Here is a 15,880-nt window from a genome sequence, read left to right as displayed (position 1 = left end):
AACATGTCTCTGAAAATATAATTGGGGAGACTCTGTATGTTATTTGGATTTTTATATGGGTCTTCATAGGTTGAGCACATTAAGCTCAGCAGAGGTGATTAATGTGAACCTGTAATACCGCTACAAGAAGTGTATATGTAGAAAAGCAGATGGAGACACATGCACATAAACTCAGTATAATGGAATGATCAATATTTGTAAATAATTTCTAGAGTTGCTGTTCTATAGAAATATTAACTACCTAATGGATGAAAAAAAGATTTCCTCCTCCTCATTACAGCAAATATGGATTCTCTCTCTAACCTTTTCTCTCTCTAGCTTATACACACACACTGAACTAGTACCAGCAAGAGTTAATAATTTTTGTCCCTAACAGGACATCATTGGGCGTGCAGCAAAAGAAACGGCCTGGAAATAGCTACAATTCCTCTTCACTACTGTACAGGACTTGTAAATGCTGAGTTTCATTTTGGCATTTTGTAACACCTTGCATCACTTTATTACATGATGAATGTGTCCCTGTCACAAAACCAGCTCCAATGCAAACTGTGCTGTCTGCAGGGGGGAAAAAAAGAACAACAAAAATGTGCTGTCAAGACAAGGTTAAAATTGAGCAAACTTTAAAAGGGTGCCACTCTTTCAGTATTTATAGGATTCAAGCACCAGGCTGAGAGAATGCTGGACGAAAGGAGGCACTGCAGAAAAATGGTAATATCCTACAGGGTGGACTGTCTCATCTATCATGTCAAGTGGACTTAAAATATGTTATTGTCAGAGTTTCAGCTAGTCTGCCCCTGCCAAAAAAAAGAAAAGCGCTACCAAGTAACTACCAGCAAGACAAACTACGTCAATCTGAATTTCTAGATAGCAGAGTATGAAGTGTCCTATTTGCACAATTAAAAATTAACAATTAAATACTGCGAGCCATCTTTGCCATAATTAGTAAAAGTAGATAATTTGATTTACCTGTATATATTATATTTGATCTTTGTGATTGGTTAGTCACACCAGTCGTGTGTTGTATGCATGTATAGGATGGGAGTGTGAAAAAAACTGAATACTGGAAAAGCTACATCTGAGGAATCAAAAGCAAAGTCTAAAGCACACTGATCCAGACCAAAACACAATTCAATGTGGACCAGGAACAAAATTTTAATGCAACCTCAGTGACGCATTAGTATCATGTGACCTCACTTGTCGCCTCCATCAGTTAACAAGCTCGTTGTCAGAAGTCAGTGAATGAATGGTATGTTCCAAACTAGTCTATATATATACATATATATATAATGAAATGCATTGAAAACAGTGGCCATTGCAAAGATTGGTAACAGCAAACTTCATTTCACCAAAAGTGCTCATTTTGAAAGAGATTCCTACAGAACAGAGGTAAGAACTGGTGACAAGTGACACATCAAGTACAGGCAATGGAATCAGTACTTTCAACTATGAATAACATGAAAAAAATTAAACTACAGCAAACTAAGTAGTCAACACTTACATCATTGTCCATTTTCGATGCCTAAGTTTAGGCAATTTGTTAAACAACAAAGGTCTCCTCTTTGTACACATTTAACTGAGAAAATGCAACAAGGTCTATATTCACAGACTGAACTGCTGGTATTATGTTAACTGCAAGGGAAATGAGTTTGTACTATCAGAAAATTGCTCATTAATGTTCCCCTGGAGGCGTTTCATCAGTAAAGCTGGTTGGACTCCAAAGTTTCTACGTAAAGCAGGATGTAGATACGAGATAGAAACTGCGTAATGATGCAATGTCATAGACAGAACACACAACAACCCCACTGCTCTTTAAGCGAAACATCTAAAGCAGAGTGACTAAAAGATTAGTTCTCAATATCATGTGTTACCTTTAAGCCTTTTCATGTGTGATGAACCACATCTCTTAGCTAAATAATAAATTAGAGGTTGTTTACATGGTTGTGCTCCAGAGGAGTTGTTTTTAAACTTTTTTACTGCGCTGCATAATTGCAACATATTTCTGTAAGTTATTACACTCATCTTACAAATACAAGGATGTAACTATCCAGGCATTTTCTTTCCAGTCATCTCAGAAGAAAAGTTTTTTGATTATGTCATGTGATCACACTTTCCTGTATCTCCACACCTTGTGGAAAAAGGCTGTTTTTTCATCATATGCGCTTCGAAATTCAGTTCTCAGTTTTATTCAGTCATGTTCAACTTTAATTTATTTTTGCCTTGCGTGGAAGGTCATAGTCCTCCTGGAACTCTTGTTAAGGCCGCTAACACTCTTGGCAGCAGAAGTTTGTTTAACAGAAGTTTTTAGGAAAGTAAGGACAGCCAGCACACTTTCATTAAATGTCACTTTACCTTTCTTTTGTCACAACTGCCCCACTGGCCTTAATTTCCTCCAAATTTGTCAGCAACCTCAGGTGTGAGTTTCCGACCGAGTGTATCACCAGGCCATTTTCTCCCTCTTGCTGACAGTGGCGGGCTCACTTAGCCTCAACTGGCCTTCCATCCCTGGCCACGTTTCCCATGGACGCTTTGGGCTGTGTTAACATGCTGTTCATATCCCACTGGATTTGACTGATCCCTATCTACTGGACCAGAGAGACAGAGAAAGCCACACAAAGAGACAGACAGACAGGCAGGAACTAATGCACACACACATTCACACGGACAGAGCAAGAGAGGGTGAGATGAAGATAATATCAAGAGAGAAATAGTCAGATTGGATGGGAAGGGGATGTACTGGAGTGATTGACTGATCTGCTTTTAGTCCACCAGAGACACTATATAAGATATGGGGAAGAAGACAGAGGGATAGAGACAGAGGGAGAGAGAGATGACCTGGAGGGAGAATGGGCCCGATTTGATATGAAGTGAATGGAATAGTTTGACTGATCTTCCTCTCCACTGAGCCAGGGAATGTGATAGGGAGAGAGGGATGCAGGCAGGAGGACATTAAGAGAAATCAAAATAGAAAGGGAAAAAAAAAGGTATGGCAGAAGGGAAAGAAACTGTGAATGCAGGTAAAAGAATTATGGAGGACTAAAAAATAAAAACTGAGGCTTACATTTCTGATTCAAGGTGACTGACTCAGCTGTACGTCGTCAAACATGGCTGTGCACTTTGTCAGCCTCAGCTATAGTTAAAAAAGCTATCATACATGTGCATGTTTTCTACATACTTTGGCTTAGCTTATATCACACCTATAACACCACAGTAAGATACTGTACATTCAGTGATGTCAGTGTCATTCAAATTCTGATAGTACCACATCTGCTACAGCAAATCTGGATTTTATCTAATCTAATACAACTTTATTTATTTATCCCTTGCATGCAGTAACTCCAGATCAGATCAGATCAGATAGATCAGATACATGCACAGTGAATAAAGATATGATCACGAATGGCAATATAGTACCACTTGTAGATTGTACAGAGGGAATGACAGATTCATGTAATTGCTGAATCTGAAATGTTCAGTGAGTAATCGTGGTTCATTTTACTGAGAAATTTTTATACTGAAGGACAAATAATTTCCAAAAATAGGAAAATGCCACTTGATGTGCTCTTCTAATGGGTTTTTTTGTGAGACCCAAACACAGCTACTTTTCAATATTCTGCACTATAATCAGGAAATGACATGTAGTTTATGAGACTCAGTTATAAATGAGCTGGAAGCCAGAGAGAGTTCTAAAAGGTTTTGAGTCTGGTAATATTTCAGACACACAACCTGTGGTTTTAATTGGTGCTTAATTGCAGCGTGGGCAGTACATTAATAACTTATTACCTTGGTTCTCTCTTGAGATACAGGCCTGGCAACTTCTCCCGGGGCGTGTGTCATCACGTCAAAACTTTGATTAAGGCAGTGGGAAAAGCACAGACCCAGATCGCATTTTTGTTCAGCTTCCAAGTTGATTTAAATGTAAATTCATTTTTATTTCAGCTCCTCCCATTCTGACAGTGTCTTAGTACGGGGGGGGGGGCAGGGAAGGAGTTGAAGGGAAGAGGGTGATTCTGCCCAGGTAAGCATATTTGGTTCGTGAGTGTTTGATTCTAAACTAATTTGAATAACTGTGTGAACGCCAATTTGGTTTAATTGAGCTCTGCTTCTCTGAACACCTGCAACTAGATTAGTGACTGACATTAAGGTGTTTTGCTGCATTGGGCCTCCAAGTGCTGCTTCAACTGCTTCATAACTCTGGATTTACCTCCAAATTTTTAATACAACACCATATGCTATGTGCTTTGCAGAATATGCAATGAGCTTGGCTTGGTGTTTCACAGAGCAGCTGTGAAATATGGCCAAGAAAGGGAAAATAATACCTGGGCTAATCCATTCTACTCTCCTATGCCTGAGTACCATGACAAAGGTGGTTTATTACCATTACCATCAGTGTATCATTATCAATATGTATTAGGGCATTTCACCATCGAGCAAACCCCCAACAGGCCATGACAGGTCTAAAACAAACTATGTTTCTGCTCCATCGACAGAAAACATTAAGCAAAGATGCACATCCCCCTGGCACCACCCCAGCACAGCTGAATCTGCCCTCAGAGGTTGAATGGGTTTTTGTGTTAGCAGAGACCAGCACACACTCTGTCCTGGCCTCTGTCAGCTTTTTGTATGCCTGTGTGGCTGTATAATTTGTGCACTGCCAAACTCATTGATCCACTCCCATTCAGAAGGGAAGGGAGGAATGAGGGAGGTGGAATGATAGAATAAAGTAAGACACATGGTAAAAGAGAGATAAACCTTGTGTTAATTGCTCATGAAATCATGTACAAAACACTGCGGTTGTTAGCTCCACCTGAAACCAAATTTTTATTTTATTATTTATTATTATTTTTTTTTTTAAAATATATTTATAAGGGACCAGTACAGATCATACAGTGTTGGGTAGGTTTCTAAGGTTGTTATTAATTTTTCATTATTACTCAGTGAAAAAGTAAAGTTTTCACTAATTACTTAAAATTAGTAATTAGTTACATTACTCTTTACATTACGTTACTCCAAAGTCACCACATACAAACATTGCATCTTTTACTTTTAAGATATGTATGTGCCCCATAATGTATTAGTGGACGAAATGCACAATGTTCTTGATGAACAATACAGTATAATGTTAGGGCTGGTTCAGAAAACCAGCATATCCTTTCCTTAGACAAAAGCGCTAAAAACACAGTGTAAAAATAGTTTGTTACAAGTAAAAGTCCTGACATGAAAATGTTACTTCAGTAAAAGTAACGTATAAAAGTATAATCTTCACATTTCAGTGTCTGGAACCATGACACGTTTGGTGTCTTTGCTTAAAAAAAAGACAAAATAGTTGCAGATTAATTTTCTCGCAATCAGCTAATTGATAAATCGACTAATCATTTCAGCTCTGCTTGTGTATATTGTTCGGTGCTGCTGTTTAATCTATGGCAAAACATCACGTAGGTCTTCAAAATGACTAGTAACAAAATTAAACAGGTGTGGAATCAGCTTCATAACACTATAAAATGTTATTCTCTGGGTCTGTTTTAAAAAGAGCTTAAAGCAGCAGTTTCTACAAAAATATATTTAAACTTGTACAGCCTGAACAGCTGTGAACTTCAGAAATGGTGCTGTTATTTGCACACACCATATATATATGATTTTGTATATTGCCTATTGGATTGATGTTTGAACTGATGGGATATATGTTTCAGGGACCATTTAGTTTTTAGGGTTTTAGGTTGGAAATATATTTACATGCACTGTCTGGGCTCCTATTCACATGAGTGTTTTTACCCTTTCATATTATGTTCTGTAGTTTACCTGTATTATACTGTACGTGCATGTCACGTGTGTGTCAGTGCTAATATAAAAAATGTCAACAGATGGCGGTCTGAGCTCAGCTGCATCAGTGCGCATCCCTCGCCGCCTCGAGCCTGTTTCTCGGTAAATAGCGATAGTAAAGTTGATAAGAATAGTGTTGCTATTATCATGAATATGTTTTTGCCCAGGTAAGAGTTATATAAAGTGATTGTTTGGGTGACAACACACAGTATAAAAATAGAGCATAAACGTCAGTAAACACAATGAATATGTATTTTAGGTGCGGATAATACAGTGAAGTTTGAGTTGAAGTGCAAGACTGGGATGCGTGTATGTGCTGGAAGCGTTAGCAATTAGCATGAGGGATTAGCTTTAGAAGTTAGCATAAGTAATTCACAGGCTAGTAAAAGTGCCAACATCTATCATTAATGGTCAGTTAGAGCAGGGTAAAATGTAAAATCAAAGCAGACCAACCCCAGCACTTTAAACAGTGTTTTGTGTATAAGAGACAGAGTAAAAATTAAATGATACTGCTAGAAAAATCTGTCAACAAGCAAAGATTAGCAGGCATTTGAGCTAACTAAACAGGTAATGCAGTTACCAGGGTAATGCAACGTTTTCAAACAGCAAAGTAATTATTGAGGAGTTGTGCTAAACATAGTTTTACTAATACAGGTGTGAAAATGTGTTTACATTTTGTATACGTTTAATGTGATTTTTGTACCATAGCATAATAAACAGTACTGTATTTAGGTACATAGTACATATGTAAATGTTTTCTGCAATTGTGTATTCAGTGTATAAAGTGAAGTTTAGATCAGAACTATAAGTTCAGGTGATGGCAGCCATGTTCACAGTCAATAGCATTAGCAGAGTTGATGCAGGCTGGGTGAATGCCAGACGATAATATCAACCAAGTATTTCACTGTGAGCCTGTGACATGTAGATGTAGCAAACCAGACGTGGATAAACAGGCCGGTAGCCTTCAGTTTGGGGTATTTCTTGACCATCAGCAGCTTTTGTGCTCCTGCTGACTGCACCCAGCAGAACTTTAGATGTCCTGACAGTACAGTGTGGTTACGGAATTCCCTCACCCTCTAATGTTGAACAAAACATGATTTTTAAATGCAGGTTAACCAGTGGTCAGCTACCCTTTTATGAACATCCGGCATGGAAATAAGACTGCTTTGGAGTCACCGGAAGGAGTGTTCATCCTCTTTTGGCTCTTTTGCACCAACCTACCACGTCTCAGACCGGATGAAACTGATGATCAACTCACCCATCCAGCTCCTGGTAAGATGGCAAACAAATTCAAAAACAAAAAGTAATGTTAATGTGGCCTATTTGCTAGCATTGTGACACTATGAGTATGAGATCAAAAGTTCACCTGACTGTAGTTGGACATTGTTACTAACTAAAACATAGCTGATGTGGAAAACTTGCATACAACTGTTGTCAGTGCCAGGAAGGCATCACAACCATGTTTCTATTCTATGTACAGTACAGGGTTTGAACACCGCCGCCCAGCCACCCGTCTTGTATTTGAAAATAAAATGATTCTAGTACTTGTTCTGTAGGTACTCTGTGGATTTGAATCAATACGGGACGCAATTTGTCCCATATTTTCGTTCATGTTATGTCCTCAAAGTGCTGTGAATAACATAATGTCAAGTAAAACCAAACCAGTTGCCACCTTCTTTTACATAAAAGGTGGCAACCCTACGGATAAATATTATCTCTTTTACTTCAAAGCACACCCAGGTTCTTGAAAAGTTTCCTCTAAATTAACGTTACATCCCATCGAGTATGTTTTTCTTTTCTTTTTTTTTTTTTTTTGCAAAAATGCCCCCCCCCATCCCGGGCGTACGGCTTGGTACCACCCCCACCTAATTTTCAGCCAGGAAATACCCTGCAGTACCTAAGTTAAGGTGTATATAAAAATCAATGGAAGACACACTTACTGTACTTATACACCTCTATTATTATCCTGCTCATTTGTCAGCTTTTACGCATCCATCTTCACTCTGTGCTTCATACTTATACCGTCATATGGAGATTGAATAGTTAATTTACAGCGATCACCGTCCTCAATCATTTGCATCAAACGCAGATTGAAGCTTTAAAGAACAGTTATTTCAAATGGACTCCACTCCACACTATTACATTATTTCAAGTATTCCAACTAAAGGAAATCATAAAGGTCTGCTTTTAAAACTAAAGTCAGTCTTTTGACACCATGAGCATATAAAACATGCTTTAAAGCTCTGGCTGTGTTTCAACATTATTTTGTGGGAGTTTATGTAAAGTATAACCACTTAGGGAGACGAGATCCAGATGTGGTTATTACTGTCACTATTCACTAAGCCTTAAATTGCCTGACTGCCCCTTTCAGCAGGGAGGACCCACTGGTGTCTTCTCTAAACTTTATGCTTTGCTGGGTTCATTGAAATGTTTGTACTGTTGTGTCATCCTCATTCCGTTGGCTTACGATAAATGTTTGGCTTTAGAAAGCACCATGTCATAGGTTACTTTTCCCTAATTAAACAAGATATTTATGGGTAAAATTGTAGTACAAAAGTTAATGCTGCGTTTTTTAATAATCCACAGTGGCAAAGGCGTCATTCTCTGTGCATTCAACCCACTGAGGTGGGAAAAACAATGAATGCCTGCTGTGAAATGTCTCTTCAGCTGCTTATGAGCACCAGAAACCTTAATATGTACAGTTTAAACCAACTAATGTTAATGTACTGGGGTGCTGATAATTTAAAAGCATGCCATGCTGAAAATTACCAACTAAATTAAGATGCTTTAAAATCATGCAATCTTGTAAAAGTAATATTGGTTTACTGTTGACTACGTCGGAAACCATGTTCATTAGGCATCATGCCAGGCACTGGGGATTTAGAAAACATACTTGACTTCCACAAGAGAGACTTTGACTTAATTTCTCTGGTCTTTAGCAGATGCTGCTCTTTGATTTTGGAGCAGCTTTCTGCAAAGGCACAGAGAAAAGGCATCGTAAAACTCAATTGTTTTCCCTGACCTTTAATCAATTTCATAACATTGTGTTACTAGTGGTTTGTGCACTTGTCCAATTGTACACTTTGTACTTGTTTTTTATTAACTGTCTCTTTAATGTGCTCTTTCACTGTTATTTCATCTGTAAAGCATATGTTATCAAATGTTTTGTATAGAGGATGCAGACCAGGTTATCTGCACTGAACATTTTGCCATTTGAGACTAATGTAGGACATATGAGTAACATGCCAGCACCTCAGATCAGATTTAAAAATTGGAGGGAATGCAGGCAGAAATAAAATTAATTCTACCAGCCTATAATAGGGAAGACGTTGTTTCAATTTGAATACAGAAGCAAATCCTTAAATGGAGCCTAAAATTTGTTCAAGTACCCCCATTACTTTTATACTTTTAAGCGACAAAATGGTGTGGCAAATATTTAGAGACCTACAGCAGTAAATTATTTTAAATCCATGATTCTAGTGTGGGACTTCAACCATAGACTTATATTTGAACATCTTGCTACGGTCCTTTTCTTTCTACTTCCTGGATAAACTGAGCAGAAATGTTCTGTGCTTTGAGCGCTGTGTGAGCAGTGAGAATGAATTTGGACAGCTGTAAAGGCAGATAGTTACATTGTGCCGCGACAGCAAAACTGGATCCAGGAGAAAAGCCATTCAAAAGCCCTCTGTCAGTCCTTTTAGTGACAGAACCCGGCCCTCACTGACATAGACCAAGCACTGGCACCTGATCACCACTGATCAACATCATCTAATTATGCTTACGCTACCGATCAAAGGTTTTAGAACACCCACATTTGTAAAGTTTTTATTGAAATTTAAGCAGTTCAAGTCCAGTGAATAACCTTATGTGACACATAGGTACATTTGAAACTCCCCACTGTAAAAACAGAGAAGTTTAGGTCACCGTGAACTGAAAAATCATATACATTTTTTTAAGTATATTTTTTGGGGCTTTTGTGCCTTTATTGGACAGGATAGTAGAGAGAGACAGGCAATTGGGGAGGCAGAGAGAGGGGGAATGACATGCAGTAAGTGGCCGTCCGATGCGGGATTCAAACCGGGGCCTGCTGCGGCGAGTACTGTGGCCTCTACATGTGGGGCGCCTGCTCAACCCACTGCGCCACTCGACACCCCCCAAAAAAAAACATATAAATTTAACAGACAACAGGTCTTTTAAGAAACCAGTTAACTTGGCGCTTTCATGCAGCAATGAAAGTAAATGAAGCCTTGAAAGTTAATGCAACCACCTCCTACAGGTGTCCCAACTTTTGTTGATGACTTACAAACCCTCTGTCTGTACAAAAGCAGTGTTGTGTTACCACACTCTCTGATGTATTATTAGGACAAGACTATACTGTAGTACTGTATATTGCTAATTTGACAAATTTTGACAAAAATGTGAGTAACAAAGGAAGTCAAAGGATCCTATAGCCAGATAATGACTCAAAACTTTATAAGAAAAGCACCAGATGGTGGCTTCAAATGATGACATGCCAGCACAGTCTCCAGACTTAAACCCCATTGAGCTGGTGAAAGGTGAAAGAAAAGCAAACTGCAAGAGCAACACATTTGCAGGGACTTGAAAATATTTCATTGTAGAAAGAACGCCAGTTGTGTGTTTGGCTGCTGGATGAGTCAAAAGTTTAGAAGATCCCATGATTCCTTGTTTTTAAAATCTCCAGCTGTTTATTTTTTCTATGCTCTAATATCAGAAACACTGTTTATACGTTATATGTTTAAATTACAGCTAGAAAAATGGGGTGTTCTAAAACTTTTGAGCAGTAGTGTAGGTTACACATTATTTATCACGTTATTTATCAGCTCCAGCTCCGAATGGCAGAGATGTAAACATGACACCCAGGTGCTGTGTTGTCTTTCAGAGCACACAAACACTGTAAACAGACCTGTCACCTACCTAGCATGGTGCTTTTAAACCAGGAACAGTGCGGCTTCACCTTCTGCTGAGTGAGTGCTGCGATCAGGGATACAAGAGAGAGCAGAGCTCCGAAATAAGTTTTAAAAAACACACAATCACTGAAAGTAGAGTTTCACACAGAGGCTCTGACACACAGCACCAACCTGGGGATGGGATGAGATGGATGCATTTTGTCAGTCTGCACGGCAGCGAGCAGCTTACTCTTTGAATCTGTGTATGTGTATGCTCCGTAGGTGCATGCGATGACGTTGCTACCTGCAGTTGTGTGTCCTCTCAGTGTGAACAGAAAGGCAAACCCGTATGGCAGTGTGAAAGGAGGTCAATTTCCTTTTTTACCTATGTTTAAAAAACCTGCTAACTCATGCTCATTTTTGTGTGAAAATAGTTTAATTCTCCTGTTCATGTTATTTCAACCTGTTCTGTCATTGGCAGCTCTTCTGCACATAGTGTTGTTTGTCCCACATTATACATGTACAGCAAACGGCCCAATTCCCAAAATTTGTGGGAGCGGGTAGTCGTGTAAACACAGCTTGTACCTTGTAAAAAGGTCCAGTTGGAAGCAGTGGTGATCCTAGATTGATCCTGAAGCCCATCGAATAACTAAAATTTACAGATGTTCCCTGAATGCCTCTCATGCAGGCAATGGGTATATACTAGCTAAAGCACAAATCACCAGGGGGCCCAACTTAGGGGGGATTTGGGGCAATAGCAGTGTCTTTATGGGAGGTTTAAGGGGGTTTATGGATGTCATTGCAAACTGTGCCAACATGAGGGACCATCCCCTTGGGGCCCCAAGCATTTGCCTGGTTTGCCTCTCCTGACAGTGCGCCTCTGGTTGGTAGTGAAATATTTGTGACAGATGCTTGGAGGGCTGCTGGGGTTGTTATAACGCTAAGCGTGACCTGCACAGGCTTGGTGAAATTCAAAGAAGTTACCTGAAAAACAAAGTAGCAAACTGTGACAGCTGGTGAGAGTTTGTGAAGTTCTGATAGATTATTTTGAACTGCGCATTTGTTCTACATGCATTTGCTGTCTCACATACAGTTAATTTAGATCATACTGAATAGGAAAAATCAATTAAACTGCCTTGAAAATTAACCCATACTAAATAAACTTGCAATACAGAGGCTAAAGTTGTGGAGGACTTTCAAGGACTATAACGTAACAAACATAATTCAACACTGATAAACAGAGTTTTTCCTCATGTTCTCTTGATCATACACATCCTTGGAGGTAACATAATACTGGGATTTGGTGGTGATTAGTACATTTGGCTTTTGTGCATTTCCTTTTTGCAATTACATTAGTTCGCCTAGGGCTGTAAGAAAACATTAATCTGGCTGTTGGTTCAGCCAATCACAGAGTGAGTTTTCAAGAAGAATTAGGGGCAGTGGCATCATCAGAGTTGTAGAAATGACTGAAAATGACTGGAATGACTTTGTTCTGACCTGGTTGTACTTGAGGTTAATTGTGATGTGCTTAAAAAAAAGGGGACAGGTTTGTTTGAGTCCAGAAGGAGCTGTAGATGAGAGTGAGGTGCTTTGTGCACCACCTAGAAAGCACTGCAATTTTCTTTCATCTTAATATTTCACTCAAGAGGGAGGAGCCCTTTTTGTATCTGTCGGTGCAGCATACAACCGCTTTTAAATCCTCATGAGAATTTTACATATAAAACTCCTCACTGTGAACACAGCTGGCTCCTGTGAAAGTCTATGTCTGTTAAAAGTAGTTTTAGTAGCTTTAGTAGCTAGGAGTGGTCTTCATGACCTTTAAGTTTCAACACACTTTTTCATGTAAAGATTATCTCTGTAAACGACATGTTTCCTCTGTGGAGAATGATGTTTGGTGAGTGACTCGGAATGACTGGGGCACTGGTTTCTGCCGTGAAGTCTCATCATCCTGACAAGCATAAGCAACACTAACATGGATTGTAGGCTATGAACAGTGACATCTTTCTAATTGGCTTGCTGCTGTCTGTCCTGATTTACAAGTGTATCGAAGCCGCTTTCTCATGCCATGCACATTATAAACAATTGGACATGGCTCTTGCCCTCCAGCTTGCTCACAATTACTTCAGTTCAATCTCCTGTCTGTGTGTGTGTGTGTGCGCGGAGAGGGTGAAAGAGAGAATCTTTACACACACTGCTACAATTCATAAGTATTTGTTGTAGAGTTAAAAAAAAAAAAACACACATCTGTCTAGTTGTGGTAGAACAGAGGTTTTAAAACCCCTGTATGAATACTCAGTCATTTATTCCTAATTTTACATAAATACAAAAATATTAGCATTAAAGTGTACTTTGAGAATGAAAAAGCACTTGTTAAGCAACAGAGCGGCCCCTGTGAGAGTGTTGTATTATTCTGTTGGATAGTTGCTAATGCATTAAATGGTAAGCAGCATTTTTAACTTGTCGATGGTCAAAGTGAAGTGAATTTTAACGACTTTATATAATGTCGAATAGAATTTAGATGTAGTCTGTTAAACCTTTCAAAGCAACTACTACTTTCAGATAAATGTAGTTAATCAATCAATCAATCAATCAATCAATCAATCAATCAATCAATCAATCAATCAATCAATCAATCAATCAATCAGTCCAATCAGTCCAATCAATCCAATCTATCTATCTGTTTATCTGTTTATCTATTTATCTATCTATCTATCTATCTTAGTGACTTACATCTACCTTGACATTAAGTAATAACACATTGACAGTTCTGTCAACTCAGCAAAAACACACTGAGGCAAGGAGAAAAATAAAAAAGCAAAACGTTGAGCAGTGCAACAGATTAAAAAAAAAAATCCTGTGCCCAGTCTGAGAGGGGAAGTTTTCCATTTTATTTTTCATTTTCATTATCTGTCTGGTGAAAGTATAAATGCCAGGAGGATTATAGAAATTACATGGGCTCTCGCCTTTCCTGGCCTGGTGCTTATCCTCCTCTCTGCTTATCTCCCTCTCTCTCCTTCTTTTTTCATCCTGTGCTCCTTTACCTTCTTCGTCTTGCTCTCTCCATTTACCCACCATCTTTCCCACTCCACTGTCCTTTTCTCTCTTCTTTGCCTGTCTCTATCAATCTCTCGATGTCATAGCTGCTCTGTTGCCTTCTTCACCTCGCTCCCCTGTGACAGCCCCCTATTTCTACTTCTCCTACCCCTACCCTCGTTTTTAGCCATGCCACTGCTTCTCCTCTGTTTTTTGTGAGTGTGTCGCTCTCACCACCCCACTGGCACTCCCCATGCGGCTCGCGCTGGATCAGCATGACTGGGCCTGGCCCCGGCCCCCATGGGTCCTGCTGGCTGGCCAGTTCTCAGCAAAGTGAAGTGTCTTAAGAAGGGCCCTCCTAATCCTTAAGATCTATTACAGATAGCAGGGCTAACACAGGCGACAGAGATTAGAGGGGGCAGATACTGACTGTATTGATTGGCCTTCTCATCCTGAGGCCAGCCCATCAGCTTGCTCACGTAATAGCATGCTGTAATGAAATTCAGCAAGTACGTCAGAGCCAGCGGCTCGAAATGCATAAAGACTGGACTGAACTGAGGGACACTGGTGGTACTGTAGAGCCACACACTGAGGGCAGGGGACAGAGTGCCTGCTGGTGTGCTACTTTAAGTGGAGGTTAGCATCCCTGCGTCACCTCCCTAAATATATGCTGGCCCACAGTGGCCCAAATTTTCTGGAAAGGAAAACCACTTTGTGTTTGGACCCAAGGGTGTTTTTTTTCTGTAATGTCACGAACTTGTGTTTTAGTGAACCGTTTGTTAGGGATTTTTCTTTGGCAGTCACATTTAGGCATGGTTTGGGAGCCAATAAACAAAAACCAGCTGGACCACTCACTTTGCAGTCTATTACTGGAGGTTGCAAGGCCATGTGAGACAGCAAGGCCATTTTGTGCTTAGCTCAAAAAGATTTGTGCCAAATTTTGTCATTTTTGGAATTCGACAAATGTTGGAAGTGCCCCCGGCACATTTAAGCTTGTACTTTAAAATTTGGATCAGTAAAACACTGATACTGATGAGGGTACAGATGTTTAATCATATATTGTTGGTATGGAAAAGACTTAATAAAGTTAAAAAAAATTTTTTTTTTAGTAAAATTATTTTTCAGGTACAACATGTTATACGTTTAAAAAGAAATGTTCAAATTGTTGGTAATTGATATTGGGAACATACAATTTATACCAGCGTTGGCTGCATGAGAAAAGAGCTCAGAGAATGCACAATTATATCAATTACTGTGTATGTTGTGGACAAATGGCATGTTCCGACTAGGGATGGGTACCAAGCCCCGGTATTGAACGGGCGCCGGGGCTACATTATTCAAGACCGCAGTATCAATAAGCTCCGACCTTAACGGTTCTGCTATCGGTACTGGACTTTTTTTTTCTCGGCTAGATAAACGTTATCTTGCACATTTATTTAACCAACTCCGTCAAATATCCGTCTGTGCATGATATATTTTCACTATTCTCACAGAGGATGACAGATCTGTCTCTCTCTCTCTCTCTCTCTCTGCCTGCCTGCTGCGGAGGGCAGGGGGGCGGGGCTGTTGTTCCAGTGAGACACACACACACGAGACGAGTGCAGCGCGCACACCAACTCAAGCTCATAGCCTACCTTTAGATAGATAACGATGGCAGAGAGAACCAAACGGTGCAAAGTGTGGCGCTACTTTACTAGAGTTGATGCAAACACAGCCCGTTGTCACAAATGTGACAAATGTTGTGTTTGTTCAAGTTTCTCCCTCAAAAAGTATCAATAAGAGTACTGTTAAAGTACCGGATCGATAAGCAGTATCAGTAAGAGTAGTAGTACCGTTAAAATCTTAACGATACCCATCGCTCCAACCCTAGTGACCGGATTAAAGCACTTATGTCCATCGAAGTAATGTTATGCTATCTAGACCGTGTGCTGGGAGGTCTGGGGTTGTTTACAAAGTCTTGCTAAAAAGACAAAAACTGAGCTACTGTGGATTCTTACAGTAGCTTTTTGCGCATTTCTCCCCTTGCAGTGGTAGATCCACTGCAAAAATGGCAGACATTGTTGAAGGCTGTGTAAATCACATATTGCCCACAGCAACAGTGCTGAGTTTTGTTGCAATTTCAG

Source organism: Seriola lalandi, unplaced genomic scaffold, assembly GCF_002814215.2.
Source record: "Seriola lalandi dorsalis isolate HSWRI2012SDOR001 ecotype SW California unplaced genomic scaffold, Sedor1 jcf7180002054805, whole genome shotgun sequence".
NCBI classification, from domain to species: Eukaryota; Metazoa; Chordata; class Actinopteri; order Carangiformes; family Carangidae; genus Seriola; species Seriola lalandi.
This window is presented reverse-complemented; position numbering follows the sequence as displayed.